At 36.4% G+C, this 16,325-nt stretch overlaps 1 protein-coding gene across 2 annotated transcripts in view; it reads right to left on the bottom strand.

Moving 5' to 3' along the window:
• FGF12 (fibroblast growth factor 12) overlaps window positions 1-16,325 on the bottom strand; it is a 516,156-nt gene that overhangs the window by 173,309 nt on the left and 326,522 nt on the right. The gene's annotated exons all lie outside the window — the stretch shown is intronic.

Here is a 16,325-nt window from a genome sequence, read left to right as displayed (position 1 = left end):
ATGAATTATATATCACCAGCACTATTCTACTTACTGTTGGGATTACAAAACGAGCATAAGCATAAAACATTGCCCCTACCCTGAAAGAATTTATATTACGTAAGGGAGGAAAACAATCACATTGTTAGGCTCTGCAGATAGCAACATGGACATGAACTAAATATTTCATGACTGCATGCATAAGAGAGTGTCTTTGTAGTTCACTTTAACATCTTAACTTACTTAGAAGTTCTTATCTGTCTTTTCTGATGATAAAATTCCCATCAGTTCTGGTCATCTTTCTCAGTTTTGAATAAAACATATATACAAATTAACCCAAATACTACCGTTAATCATGAATGCTCCCATTTTGGCGGGGGCGGGGAGGCTTTTCTCAACCTGGGATAGTAAGCTAACACACACACACACACACACACACACACACACAGCACAGTATTTGGCTTATAGTTATATGCTCAATTGATAGTTATAAAGGATCAAGCCTTAGATAACAAGATTAGTATAGCAGGAGTCACTTCCTAGATGTTTGACATTGGACCAGTCTCTTTGAACCTGCTTCTTCATTTGTTATGAATGTTGAGACTAGGTCTTAGTAGACACTTAAGAATTAACAGCTGGCTCAATTTGAATCTGTACTAGTTTTTCTTCTTCCTATGTTTTTACCACTGTCCTTGTGCTATTGAAATAACTTAAGAAGTACAAGACCTTAAAGTCTAGTTGGGGAGAGAAAACTAAGACATATGGAATAATCTGATATAGTGTATAATTTATTTCTATAATTAAATGTAATATATGCATTCTATATATGTTCTCTATGTTACAGAAGTTCAGGAAAATAGAAGATCTGGGTGGCCTGAAGCACTCACGAAATGTCTCACACAGAAGATAGGACTTGAGTTGACACTTAAAGAAAGGGCAGAATCTGGGTAAGGCAAGAACAGAAGGACATTTTAGTGGGGGAGGACATTAGGTGGTTCTGCAGGGTAAGGTGTGTGGACAGGAAGAGATTGGCAGATTGGAGGATTTGATTCATATTGGGGAGGAATGGGAAAGAACACCAGGTAGATAAAGTAGAGATAAATAACTGAGAATCTGTCACTCTCATCTTAGAGATCTAGACTTTATTAAATGGGCAACAAAAAGCTGACATACAAAGATTCAAGCAACAAGATTACCAAAAAATGTGAGAGATTTGCAGACAACATAGCTTCTAAACCCACCATTCAGAAGCTACAGGGCTTTGAGCCATTCATTTAACCACTCTGCTATAGTTTTTCTGTCTGTAAAATGAGCATAATAATCCTTACTGCACAGAGCTTATAGAAGAAGCAAATGCATTACCATTGTCTTGAAAGCATTTCATAAAGAGAGATGTGTTCTCTCTATATAAGCGTTGTCATTAATATTTGACTCTTCTGCTTGTCAAATAAGGTTACCATAGGGTCTGATGTAAAAACTGGCATATAATCCCAATAATATTTATGGAGTTTATATTCAGAAGCTTACTTAATACTTTAAAAAATAATACTTTATATTTGTGCAACATTTAATATTCAAAGAGCTGATAAATCCATCATCGTACTTGACCTTCAACCACAAACACTATGAAGAATTTAGGACAGAATGATTATCCTAATTTTCAGAAGGGCAAACAGGTTCAGATAGGTAACCCAGGTAAAACCACCTCAATGAAAGTTTTCTAGCTCTCCAATGTGGTTATCTGCCCCAAATGTCATGTTTCCCCCTTCTTCCATTTTAAGTTTAATTTCCTCTAACATCCATTCTCACCTCCTCGCAAAAGAATAGATGATTTAGCTACATTTCCCGACATGCCCTGCAGCTAGCTGCGGCTATGGGCTCAGTACTGGCGAATGAGATGTAGGCAGAAGGGTCTTTGTACACTTGAAGACTGCTTCCCTAAAGGCAGCTTAGAAGTATCCTTTGCCTTTTTCTCAATCCTTTGCCTTACTGCTGTTGGCAATGAAGATGTGGTGGTTGGATTACCTCAGACCATGAAAACAAGGGCCACCCCTGAGGGAATGGTGGCAGGCAAGCTGGAAGGAGTTGGGTCCCCGAGGACCTTGTGGAGCAATGGCACCAGTCCAGCATTCAATTACTTAGGTCTGGCTTTTATACGAGAAAAATAAGTCCTTGTTGTTTTAGTCTGTGCAACGCAGAGCCAACCCTGATCCTAACTGATAGAGATTGCTAATGAGAGTAGAGTTAACACGTAAGGTATGAACTAAATGTAAGGTACTTAGACATTATAAATAAAGGCAACTACTAGAAAATTTCAAGTTCAGTAACAGTTCTTATGAGAAAGAGTAATGAAATCCAAAATTGTGCATGTCTTTCTAAAATAAAGATTTCAAGGACAAATGCTAAGAATATTGGTTCATTTAGCTGAAATGGAAGTATAAAAGCAACTATAAAGCTTTTCCTTTCTGAGGAGAGGGAGAAAATCACTAAAACTAGGCAAGGACAAAAGCAAAAATCTTGTGTGACAGTTTCATATGAACCATAAGGTGATAATGCTTTTTAGATGGTACGCTTTGGGAGATTTAGCAATTCCATTAAAAAAAAAAATCAGTAAACACTTAGGGATGAGATTTTTAGTGGTAAAAGCTAAAAATTCTTCTCTTTGGGAGAGTCTGCATCTGCCTCCTAAAATCTTTAAAAGTGGCAAATGACTTACCTTTATCTATTATTTATCTTCAGTGTAGCACACTGACTGTAGGTCACAGGAACCCTTCGCTACTCAGCGAGAATTCCTCCTGTCTCCAGTCTTCTTCTCCATCCTCAAAGCCACTGTCCTAACTCATAGTAACAGGGCCACACCATTCTTCAAGGCCCTTGCATCTACTCATGCATCCCTGCTTACATCCTCCAGTGAATATTCATGTCTACAAGAAGCAGAGTCTTGAAAAAGAGACCATGTATTCCTGTTTGTGCATTTCCCCTCTTGCCACTACATTGAGAAGAACATGCACAGACTAACCCAGTGGTCCTAGGAAGAGAATGTAAGACACCTAGAATGTATCAAAGTGGCATCAGGAATCCAGCCAAGGTCATTCTAGATTAACTGATAGGTGGCTGACACCCAGATATGTAACTAGACAAGATCAGTAGAGCTGCCTAGCCAACCACCCCAGACACATGAAACATAAACACTTGCTGTTGCATGCAACTGAGTCCGTGTGATTGTTGGATACATAGCATTCTTGCAGTAATGCACAAATGAGTAGCAAAAGTTATTTACTGGAGGAAGTGGGTAGTGGATTTGAAGTGTTCTGAAATCTTACAACAAAAAAATTATCAATTTTGATAACAATTCTCAATATGTACATGAAATTACCAATTATGAATTACAAAGCTAAAATAAACTTTATAAATTAAAAAAATACAGTCATGTGCTGCATAATAATGTTTCATCAAAGACGGACTGCATATATGACGGTGGTCTTATAAGATTAGTACCCGTAGCCTAGGTGTGTAGCAGGCTATACCATCTAGGTTTGTGTAAGTACATTCTAGGATGTTCACATAAAAACGAAATCACCTAACGATGCATTTCTCAGAATGTATCCCCATCGTTAAGTGACATATCACTGTAATAAAGGATCAGTTTTGATCAATCATGCTATAGGAAAGACTGAATTATTCTTTCTACAGAAATGTATTATAAAATTGTTGTCATATGAAAAGATGTTCAAAGATTATACATACAAAATAATGGAAAAGAAATGTATAGATTTGCAACCATCAAGTAATTAACTAAAATATTTTATTATTTCCCTGGATTTTATAATCTTTGTGATAGCTTTCAGCTTTTTAAAATATAATCTTTTGTGATTTACTTTCTTTACCCTACTCGCTTTTGTATACATAATTTTCATTTCATTTTGTTATATTTATTTTTTCAAAGATGGTGCCCAAATTGTATAAGTATTAGGACTTATAAAACTTAAGTTAGTTTCAGGTTGAAATTTAAGTGGAAGGAGAGAATGAAAGAAAAGTATCAAACGAAAAAGGAAAAGCTAAAAAGATTATATTCATTGAATGCTACTTTTTGTTCAGGCATCATGCTAGGATTTTGACATGTAAAATGTCATTTTTTAAATAAACTAACTATCTGAATTCTTGGCTTTATTTCAGGGTATAAAAAGTCCTAACTTGTTTTTTAGATACAAAGTAAATAAATGAAGGGAATGAAATGTCATCCTAAACTTTGGGGTAAGATTCCATAGCCTTAATTAGTTGAACTCTCATATGGCACCTTGTAAACATCTCTATAATGTCTCTGATTCATATGTCATTTATTCTTTCCATAAATATTTATTAAGCACTTAATGTACACTACATGTCATGCTTAGGCTAGGAAAATGGTGATGTATCCAGCACATGTGGTCCCTGCGGAATACACCTTCATCTGTAAATCTTTCTGAACCTCCCACTATTCTGTGGGCAAGTAGAAACTTGTATTATCCTTGTTGCCTAGCATAGTATCTTGGTCTTGGAAGCCACTATTCAATATTTGCCGAACAAATAAATGAATCAGCAGTAGTTTCTCTTTAACCTTGCCTATTCATACTTTTCTAGGTCATGTTTCCATAATTAAGCAAGTAAGAAACAGTTAAAGATAATATTTACCACACATAGAATATATTCAAATATGGAATCTATAGGGAAAGCCAGAAAACCTACATGATACAAAGTTTGAGAGGGCAAAAGCATAGGATGCATTGGGCTTATATGTGTGTGTGTGTGTGTGTGTGTGTGTGTATGTAGGGTGAGGCAAGTTTTGGAGGGAATAAAGAGGAAGGGAAGAATTTGGGGAATTTGGTACAAGCAAGATATTAAACATCTTGTAATATACTGGACCAGAAAAAAAGTACTTTGTAAAAGTGCTATGTTCTGATTCAACTTAATTTCTACCTATTATCCACACAAGTTATTCCAGTGACAAATTGGTGACAATCAATCCAAAACACATCAGAAAGCACTTAATGTGACAACCAATGAAGATGCAAAGAAGAAAGAGAAGAGGAAGAGGAAGAGAGAGAGGAAAGGAGGGAAGGAGGGAGAAAGAAGATCATTACAAATTCTTCTTTACAACAGATAAATCCAATACTTTCCCAAGTAACTTCTAAGGACAGACTCGTCACTGTTTGTAATAATAAACAGGTATAAAAAAGTACAACTGTATTTTGAAATTCTGGGTTAAATTAGCAGAATGAGCAATGAAAAAAATGCATTTTATGACCCATGAAAAACCCAAGTAAATTTATAGTGAAAGATACTGAGAGAGAATGGAGATATTTGGGTTTATAATTTATACCCTTTCAATATCAGATTGCCTTGAAAATTCAGTATTATTTCTCACACTTCAAAATGTTCTCAACAAAGATATTTTGTTAGAGTGTGAATAATATCATATCCTACAAAATCTTAACCTAAAATTAAGTTGATAACAGGTTATTTTCCCCTATAATCCTATAGTCTAGTGCAATAACATTTGTAATTGTAATAGTATGATAATATTTGCAGGTCACTCAATTGGTTTTCCATTAGTCATGAAATTAATATTTATTTCTGGCATTTATTTATCACTTATAGAGGTCAATTCTTCCCCTTGCCCATTTTCAATAGGAAAATGCTCTTATGGAATAGTCAACAAACCAGGAGATGGTCTGAGCTCTTAAATCCTCCAATCAAAAGTGTTTATTTAAATTATGGTACAATGAAGTATTCACTCAGGGAAATTAATTGTTCCCTCATCCTAATTCCACAGCATTTCATACATAGTACTTATCACCTTGCTTTTCATATTTATATGTCTGCCTGGGTCTCCCTGCAAACTACGAATTCTTCAAGAGTATGAAATATGTTTGTTTTCATCCAGAGTACATTGCACAGTAGAAGCCTAAACAATTGTGACCATTAAATTTAACTCTCTAAAACAGCATTTCTTACAGAGACTAAGGGAAAGACATGATTGTCCCCACTTTTTAGCTTTTAAGTCAAGGAAACAAGACTCGGATGACGACTGAACTTTAGCCCAGAGGACACAGGTCTTGGTCATGAGCCCTAGTTCAACATTTAACAACTTTGTGACCTTGGTGACTCGAAGTAATGTAACCTCCCTGACCCTTAGTGTGTTCTTTGAATGCCTCTTTGACTCGCTAAGAAGATCAATTAAGAAAACAATTTTTTAAAAAAACACAATTTTCTTAAATTATAAAAGTAAAATACAAGGTATCATTATTAGTGGTGGTGGTGATGTTTTTGCTAAACTTCCAAATCTAGAGCTTTCATAATAGGGGCAGTGGTGGGGAACATACTGGTCATCATTATCTCATATTTTAACTTAAATTTCTTAAAATGTCATGGAAGAAAACCAAGCAATGTATTTCATCTTATATATTGAAGATCCAGTAAGGAAAAACAACAATTTGTATTTAAAATAAAACAATAAAAAGAATGTAAAAATCAACATAGTGTAGGCAATGTTGATTCAGTGCTTTCAGCCTGATGCCCTATTTTATGAACAACTGGTCAAATAATCCAACTGTCAGACTTATTTTCCCCACTGAATTTACTGGCTCATGGAACTGATTGGTTGTTTCGGGCTCAGAGATTTAAAATTTTTCTTCTAAGCATTGGCCGATAACAAACATTGTGAATTTTCAAAATGAGCAACATGATGACCCCTTTCTTTGACAAAGCTAGTAAAATGTTTACCTTAGCTCTGGTAGAAATCCTGCCATTGGCTTTTAATCCTGATATTATCATATAACCTTTCCTGTGTTACTTCAGAGATGTTCAAAAACTTGCATAATTAAAAAGTTAATTCAAAGTGATTCTTTTTTTTCTCCTTAAGATGAAAAATGAAGCCTATCACTATCGATAATAAAAGCAAATGCCTGTCATCACTCATCCTCCATAGCTAATTTGTCTTACACAGAAGACTTGTCTCACAGTGCATTTGAAGAATTCAGTGAACAGCACAGGTGTCAGTCCATAAGATCAACAGGCAAAAACATCCTCCAAGAAATCTCTGCATGTTTTGAAGCTTTTAGATTCCTATCTTCCATCAATCACTATGTTGCCAAAATGGACACTATGGTCTATTAGGTTTATTCATTAATTCATCACACATATTCCAGATATTGTGCTAGCCACTTGTAATACAGCGGTGTAAATGACAGACATACCTGCCATCATGGTGGTGAAAGTCTGAAATAAAAAAATAACTACACGTGTGTACTCTGCATCCATCTCTACATAGATGAGGGCACTGAAGCTCAAAGACATAAGGTTTTCCCAGGGTCATTAAATCAGCCAAGGAAGAGCTTGGCTGTAGACCTAGGTTCTGGAGGCTGTAAGGCTAGAGAATATTGTTGCTTTTAAGAAATAGAAGAGAAATTCTAGTAACCACAATCCAAGAAGTTGTAAAGAAGGTGAGGAAAAAAATGGAACTATAATAAATAAATTTGGAAGCCTTAAAAGGAATTTTTCAGCCAAGCAGAAATGTCCCAGCCAGGAAGAACAAAACCTTTAGTAAATTACACACAGACAACACAAGCAGACTTGCTTCAGGTAGTTTAGATATGCTCAACCAAAGCTTTGTACTTCATTATCATTAATTACCAAAACAAGAAAGCACTTTTGAAAATTTATGCACACAATACTGATGAGCAATTATAATTAAATAGTGGAAAGTCAGTGAAAAAGTCACAAAGGAAACATTCATAATTCCACTCAAGTTATGTTGACATTGATACTCAAATGTTATATTTACTGCTCATAATTAAAAAATATATATAATCTGCCTCATTCCAAAAATATTAAGTGGATCTACGGAAATAAATGTGATAAGGTTTTTTTTTAGAAATGGAGGAGAAAAAAAGAATTTGAAAAATAAGGTGATGATTTTGTCATTACTATTCTCTACCTTAAAATCTCTCCTTCAGCCCATCTCTACTCTAATGCCCTGCTGCAAATTTTCAAAGCACCACATTTCACCTATCACTCAATTGCAATTGCTCAATAACTTTCACTGGTTCTCCATGTCCTAAAATATAAAGTTTAAACTCCCCTATGTGTCAGTTAAAGCACTCTAAAATACGGTCCTGTGACATTTCCACATAATCTCTTTGCTTCATCCAAACTAATCAGCTCATTTTTCCCCAACATGGCAGGAGCTGTCTCCACTAGGTGATTTTGTGCCTCCTCATCTGAAATGCAATTCTCCTAATCTTAGCTTACATATTTTGTTCCTAGTCTTCAAAATTCAGGGTAAAATCCACTTTCACTGAGCACCATGGCTTTTGGGGATCTCTCTCATATCTGAAATCTGGTGATTTTTCTAATCATGTGGCCATACCAGTGTTAATTTGCATTATCAAGTTTTGTTTTACATAAATGTTCAACTTTCTCTACTGCTCTCGGAGCATCGAGAAGGCAGGAAATGTATGAGTCACCTTTGTAACTTTTGTTAACTGGGTAACTAGAACACAGTTGGCTTTCAATATACTGGTGTTAATGAATATGAAGCATGAATATGGCAGACATATATGAAACTCCAATCATTTTATGGTAGCTGTCTGTTGTGAGAATTTAGTGATGTCCGCCACAGACACAGGAGGGGCACTTGGGCCATTTATTTGTCATCTCCATCTTGAGGGCCTCCTTCTACAGTAAAATATCACAGAACATTCCATAAAAGAAGAGCAATGATTTGCACTGTACTTTAAAACAAGTCTTATTGCATGACTCTGTCTCAAAGGTTTTGGCTGCATATTACAACCTCCTGGGGAGGTTTTTTGTTTTATTGAGGTAACATTGATTTATGACATTACATAAATTTCAGGCTGGGGTGTTGGTTTTTTTTTTTTTTTTAATTCTGATGCCCTGGCCACACCCATACCAATTAAATAAAAATCTTCAGGATTGAACTTAGGCATCAATATTTTTTTAAACTCTTCAGATGATTCCAACATGCACTATTGTTAAAAAGCAATTTCATATTCAATAGTCCTGGGGTGGTTCTAGCATGTTCCCATGTGACACTGATGTTTACCAAATCCAGTGCAGTCAGCAGACCAAAGCTTGGGGTGGGCAGCATAGGCATCTCCTGCAGCTAATTGGAAAGGCAGAATCTCAGGTCCCATCTACTGAATCAAAATTTGCAGTTGGGCAAGATTCTCAGATTATTACTATGCACTTAAAGTTTGAGAAGCACTATTCTAGAGCAGTGGTTCTCAAAGCATGGTCTTCTGAACTTGTTACAAATACAAACTCCCCAGCACCCACTTCAGACCTAAACAGAAAACTCTAGGAGTAAGCCTCCAAAATCAGTAGGTTAACAAGCCCTCCAGGTGATTCTGATGCACGCTAAAATGTGAGAAGCAATGTTCTAGAATCACTGTTCTTACTCTTGACTGCACTTTGGAATCATCTGTGTTATTTTAAAAGAATACTGATCCCTGGATTCCATCCTCAGAGATTCTGATTTTAATGATTTGGAGTAAGACTTGGGCATCAGGTTTTTAAAAGTTACTCAGGTGATTCTAATGTGCAAAAATTTTGTAGCCATTTTTCCAGAGAACTTAGACATAGGTGGGAGGTGGATTGTTTTCCTTTGCATCTTGGTAGGACTTTTCCTGCTCAGATTATCAAGAGAATCAAAGGAATGAGTATAGACTATGTGTAACTGTATTCATTCTAACCCCCTCAGAGGGAAATTCCAAGTGTAGTGGGATTTAATCCTGCTAAATTAGACATATCAAATTCCCCGAAAGATGAGAAGCCTGGGTCTAGGGCCTAGAAGAGTGTTGAAACTACAGATGAGTTTCTAAAAAGTCTTGTTACACAATTCTTCAAAGCTCTGCTCAAGTCCTACATTTTCCCTGAAATTATTCTTGATCATCCTTCAGGTAGCATAGATTTCTCCTCTTTAGAGTTTCCAAAGCACTTCCTTCCATGAGGGTAAATTTGATTATATACTTTAATTCTCTTCATATAATTTCCATTTTGCCGATGAGGAACTACGGTTTCAACGTGCTAAGCAAATTGCCCAAGTTTATACAGCTGGTAAGTGGAGAAATGCATATTAATATCCATCACTGTCTGTCTTTAAAATCCTGTGGGCTATTCACACACCACACTGCTTCCCCAAGTATCAGGACTGATCCCTGGTACAAGCTAAAGGAACAATAAAAATGATGTTTCTGCCAATACCTAAGTAAGAGGAAACGAGGAGAAGCTTTCTTTAGGATATTTTTTAACATTCAATTATAATACTATGGAGGGGGCTTAGCAATGCTGTGCAGGCATATTTTGACATGGCATGTGTTCCGCATTCTGTCTCAGTGTCAGGGACAGCAGATGTGCTAGTGCAACAGCTGGATGCCTGCTCAGTACCACTCTATCTAGGCTACTGAATAATATATGGAAATACATGTACACACACAAGCACACACATCCTACACACCTCAAATTTCCCGTCAGATATATGAAATAGGCAAGCACTTATTTAAGATCTTCAAAATTATTGTATAATGGTTTACTATTTCCAAAAAAAGTCTTAAGTTGCAGTTTAAATGCATCAAATATATAAGCAAAATCCTCTCAAGTTCGATGTTGAGCCTGTCCATAGTAAACCACCATAATATTTTATAAGTAAATCCTATTCCCTTGTTAACAGTTTTTAAAAGTGTTGTCAGAAGAATGCAGTAGTATGATTTAACTTGATGTTTATTATGCACTAGGAAATATTAACCAGGAAAGGGAAATGGGAGGATTCAGTGTAGAGTGGGCAAAGGCATTATCTCTGAACTAAACTCACTGAGTTCAAATCCTGGGTCTATCATTTAATGCCTGTGTGACCATGGGCGAATTATTTAAACTTCCTATGCCTCGTTTACCCATCTTCAAAGTAGGAATGATTACAGTACCTGCTTTATAGGATTGTTATGATACTTAAATGAATAAAATTTATAAAATTTTCATATCTGTACTAGACCCTTAGAAAGCACTCAGTAAACATTGGCTATTGTTATCTAATGTGCCCCAAACTCATAGGTTAAGAAATAATGCTTGGCGCATAGAAGACCATTTTATTTTCAAAATCCCTCAGTGAAAATATATGGTTCTTCCTTTCTACTTCATGGTAGTATGTCCTGGAAAACACCAGGCCACATGAGAGAAAAGTTATGCTTTATCTATTTAGTTGGTGGCTACAGACGGAATGCCTACTCTAACCAGCCACATATAACAAATCCCACAGCCGTTAATTACGATCTGCTTTAAGTGTGAGGATGCAGGCAAATCTGCATAACCTCTCAAGCAATAACTTATATAAAGGAAGGAACACAGGACATGGATATAACAGAAATGAATTTTCCTTACTCTACCTTGAGCAAATCAACTCACATCTCAGAGCCTCAGAATCAGGTAATTTCAGGGGGATTTTAATAATCTCTAACTCATCACAACTCTAATACCCTTTTCCACTACTTCAGGACCCTCCACCCCTCTTTTTTTTCTGACTCTTAAAGTACTTGAGTGTATATTTTCTTTCTCCTGCTACATAAGTTTAAATTTAGCTGTTGGTCTTAGTTGAATAATAAAAGCAATGGCTCCATCTCTTACGGGTTAACGTACCATTTACACACTTTCAGAAAATGATGCCTCTATAATTATCACCATGAATATATATTCACATAACGTTTTGAAGATATATTTAAAACTGTGCAAGAGTGTCTTCTTTTACTATTATTGCTATAGAGTTCACTTTTCCAGACTAAGCATTCTCAATTTTCTTCCTACTTTCATAATGGAAAATGACTTCCTTATCCATCCTTTGAAGTCTCTCAAATTGTCTGTCATTCTCAAAACAAAATGCAAACATGATCCAATTTGCACTAATCCTTCAAGCTGGGTGTTGTTCTACCAAATCCTTTTCAGTTTTGATGGTGTTGGTCTGTGAATTCACTTTCACTCATTTATTCCAACAAATATTGAAAACCTAGTATGTGTCAGGCACTATTCTAGGTACTGGAGATACAACATGCAAAATGCAGACAAAGCCCCCTGCCTCTCTGGAACTTATATTTGAATTAAGCCTTTCAATTTAAATGGTAGTCATGAGTTAACCTATCTCTATCCATTATTAAAATCTTATTACAGGCCAACACAGAGATAAATCAGACACAGTCAAAGCCCTTAAGGAACATATAACCTAAAGGAAGTAAATAGATCACATACATAATAAATAGCTACAGATGAAACTGCATAAATATCTTAAGAGATACACAGTGTATGCAGAGGAAAAAGCAAGCCTCCATGAGAAAAGGCCTCAATTTTGAGTAAGGAAATGAAGAAGATGAAGGAGTAGGCTATTGAGATATTCAGAGGAAGAACATTCTAGGAAGACAGGATAGCATGTACCAACGCATTGAAGATGGACATGGTTGGTGTGTTAGAAGAACAGCAAGACAAGGCAAAAGAAAGAGGAGACAGAATAGTTAGGAGGTAATGGAAGGGATTACATAAAACCTTATTGGTCATAGGATGAAATTTGGCTTTTACCCTTAACAGCATATGATGAAAGAGATTGAGCAGAGAAGTGAGTTTATCTGACCTATGTTTTAACTGGGTCACTCTGGTTGCTGTGTGGATAATAGACTGAAGGGGGAAAGCCTTAAGTAACCCGATTGGTTAGGAAGTTATTGCAAAAGTCCAAAGATACTAGTAGCCTGGACTAGATAGTGGCAATAGGGGTATTGAGAAGTGGTCAAATTCTGTACATATATTGAAGGTAGATTGAATTTACTACTCTTCCAAATTCAATGCAAAATTATTGTATTATCTGCTTTTATAATTTTGCCCTTTTTTGTAATGTGTTTAAAAGGGAAAGTTTCAAGTTTTTCAAAGGTAAAAACCAAAATCGTTGCCAATTTATAGGCTTTCAAAGTTTCAGATCTGTCTGGGATATTGGAGATGATCTTTTCCAAACACCTCACTTTACAAAGTGGAAAATCAAGGAACAGAAGGCTTATGTGACTTAAACAAGATCACACAGCTAATTAGGGACCAGACCTGGCCTGAAAACCAGTTTATATGACTCACAGTCCAAGCTACTTTGCCTTGCAATTGGTGATATTTAAGTGGTTTATACTCTTCCTTTGAAGTTGTATCCAGTTATTTTGATTTCACAAACATTGAATGAGAGCCGCAGGTATCCCAAACTCAAAAGTCTTCACGGCCTACACAGATAGGAGAAAATATGGGAGAAAGTAGGTACACCCATTGCTTGAATACACTCATTTTTTCCCCTGAAGTGTGCCAGGTAAATGAAACATATCTGCGTAGCCCTCCAGTTTGGGATCTTGGAAAATGTCCACTGCTGTGCTAGGCAGAAGGGCAAATAAGGATGTTACACTCTAATAGGGGAAACACAAATGCAGATCAAGAATCGCAGTATAATGTGCTTTGTGCAGCTGTAAATGTACACACGAGGTTCAAACACAGTAGAGTGAAGCAAGTGATTAATGTGGGGTTTTGTGTGGGGGTGGCAGTTAGGGGGACAGCTGGAGAAGGCCTCACACAGACAAAGGAGATACGAGGTGAGAAGTATTCTGAAGGGTAAGAGTGGCTTACCAGGTGGATAAGATTGGTCAAGTCATTCCAAGCTAAAGGAATTAGCATGTGTAAAAGCTCTAAGACGTAAAATTATATGGTATAAGCTCACTTATATCATTAGATATTTTTTGTAATTCCCTAAACCTATGTTTGACTGCATATCTGTCTAGAATTGAGCACTCTCTCCAGAAAATAAATCAAAATGCAACAGATTCCACACATATTTGAGATACTAGAAAGTCTGAATTTCACTATGCTTTTCATCAGTATGCCTGCAGACCTACGCTTTCCCTATTAAATTAGGAATCAGGTACCCCTAGAACTAGGTATGACAGTCCCAAGAACAGAGATTGCCTTCATTAGCAAATATTAACACTCCAAATCCTGGGTGCAGAGGAGAGCTACTAGTGATACCTCCTGCAGGGCATCAGAACCATCTGGACGGCTTGTCAAAACAGATTGCTAAGCCCCAGCGCAGAGTTTCTGATTTAGCACATCTAGGGTAAGGCTCAAGAATGTGTATTTCTAACAAGTTCCCAGAGGATACTGATGCTGGTGGTCTGGGGACTGCACACTTTATGAACCACTGACTTAGAGTACTCTTCAATACCCACCAGCTTCAACACCATTAAATTCTTTCATGTAACAATAATCACCACCACTAAGAATTCTACTTCTGTTAAAATGGCCACTGTCTATGGCTCCTTGCAAACCAGGACTCTCACCCCTCCTGATGAGAATAACAACAACTGATGGCATTTAACTGTGTTTTAGGCACTATTTTAAGCGCTTTTCATGAATCAACCCATTTAATTTACGCAACAACCCTATAATCTAGGTACTATTATTATTCCCACTTAACAAATGAGGGGATTGTGATATGAAGAGATTAAATAACTAACTCAAAGAGGTCTCAAGTCAGATAGCCTGGATTCAAATTCTGACTCTATCATTTACATGTGTGACTCTCCAGATGTTTATACACACCTTGAGAATATTTCATAGGAATTTGTAAACTGAAGATTTCCTGCTGGAAACATACCTTTCAGAACGAATGGTATTAACGAAAATGGAAGCTGTCAATCAGTGTTTCTGAGCATACATTCACTTCTATATGAGAATTAAAGGAGAGGCTATCAAAATCTTAGAGATTCTCTGTTCCTCTCATTTTGTACAGAGATTGTATAAATCTGAGGAAGTTGATGTGACTTGCCCAAGGCCAAGGCACTGGTCACCTCACAGAGCCAAGAAGAGACTAAAGACAATCTCAGTCCTCAGCTCTTTCTAGGAACACACTTGGTTAAGTAGCTCCCATAAGATTCTTAACCACCATATATACTCCCTATTAATATGCCCATAGATAGTCATAGAGCAATTAGGAAGAAGGGTAATTTCAAACGGCTCGTGTTTTGCTTTGCTGACCAGAGGGACACATGAGGCGAGAAGTCTAAGAATCAAAAAGAAATATAAGACCCATAAGAAGGTAAGAGGCCGAGGTTAAAAAACGTTTGAGGAGTTATTCCCTTATGATTTTATGGGAATGGGTAAACTATTCAAGGAAATGATTGGTTCCTTTTCAATCTTTCCACAAATATTATTTGGAGGCACAGTCTTTAAAATTAAGACACAGTCAACAAAAACATAAATTTCTAGCAAGTGTCTATTACTTTTCTTCTAGCTATTAAATCAAAAGGTAACATTTTTCCACTATTAAAAAAAAATCAAGTGAAGCATTTGTAAGCTAAGGCCGAATATTAATTTTGCTCTTGGTAAGACATGCCACTATAAGAGTTACAGCATTACCTGTACCAAAGCGTTGCTCAAGATTATGTAAATAACCTTGCCTAAGGAAAATCAGCAGGATAACACATGCATTTCTTTTTCTTTTCATCCAACTTGTAGGTGTGATTTCACACATATAAATTGATGACATATTCTTAAACTACAGATGACCCTGGAAGGAAATAATATCCCTATAATTGGATATGGCATAGCCCTTGCTCTCCCATGAATACTATAATGTGTATGCTTCAACAGGTAAAAGAGATGAACTCCTTGTCCAGAAAGGCCCCTTATGTTCTTGATAATTTTCCTCAACTAACCATTTGGATCATGTTTCTGTTCATAGTTTAGCAATATAGAGCTTCTGTTGGCTTTGGCTGTGTCTATATACTTGTGGCTGGTGGTATCAAAACATCATATGTTTGGTATTGTATAGAAAACATAACTGGATGACTAAATTTTTAAATTTCCAATTGGATTTCTGAAACTCAGATACAGACCATTTTGAAATTTGTTTCTTTATGCCAAACTCTTGAAGAATTTAATACCCTCATAAAATCTGAAGAAACTGTATTTGTATTTGTAATCAGTGGTTAAGAACACAAAATATTAGAAGTATAGAATCAAAAGATCTCAAGAAATAAATTCCAGATTGATTAAATATTAAGTATAAAAATGAAACAATACTTCATTAAAACAAAACATGGGAGGGGCTGGCCTTGCAGCATAGTGGTTAAGTTCATGCACTCCGCTTCAGCAGCCTGGGGTTCACGGGTTCAGATCCCGGGCGTGGACCTACACACCACTCATCGAGCCATGCTGTGGCAGCATCCCCCATACAAAATAGAGGAAGACTGGCACAGATATTAGCTCGGTGACAATCTTCCTTAAGCAAA

The sequence above is a fragment of the Ceratotherium simum genome, chromosome 15 (genome assembly GCF_057802395.1).
Source record: "Ceratotherium simum simum isolate JZ-2026a chromosome 15, ASM5780239v1, whole genome shotgun sequence".
NCBI lineage: Eukaryota > Metazoa > Chordata > Mammalia > Perissodactyla > Rhinocerotidae > Ceratotherium > Ceratotherium simum.
Note: the sequence above shows the minus strand (reverse complement) of the source record. Positions and strands in the feature narration are given on the sequence as shown.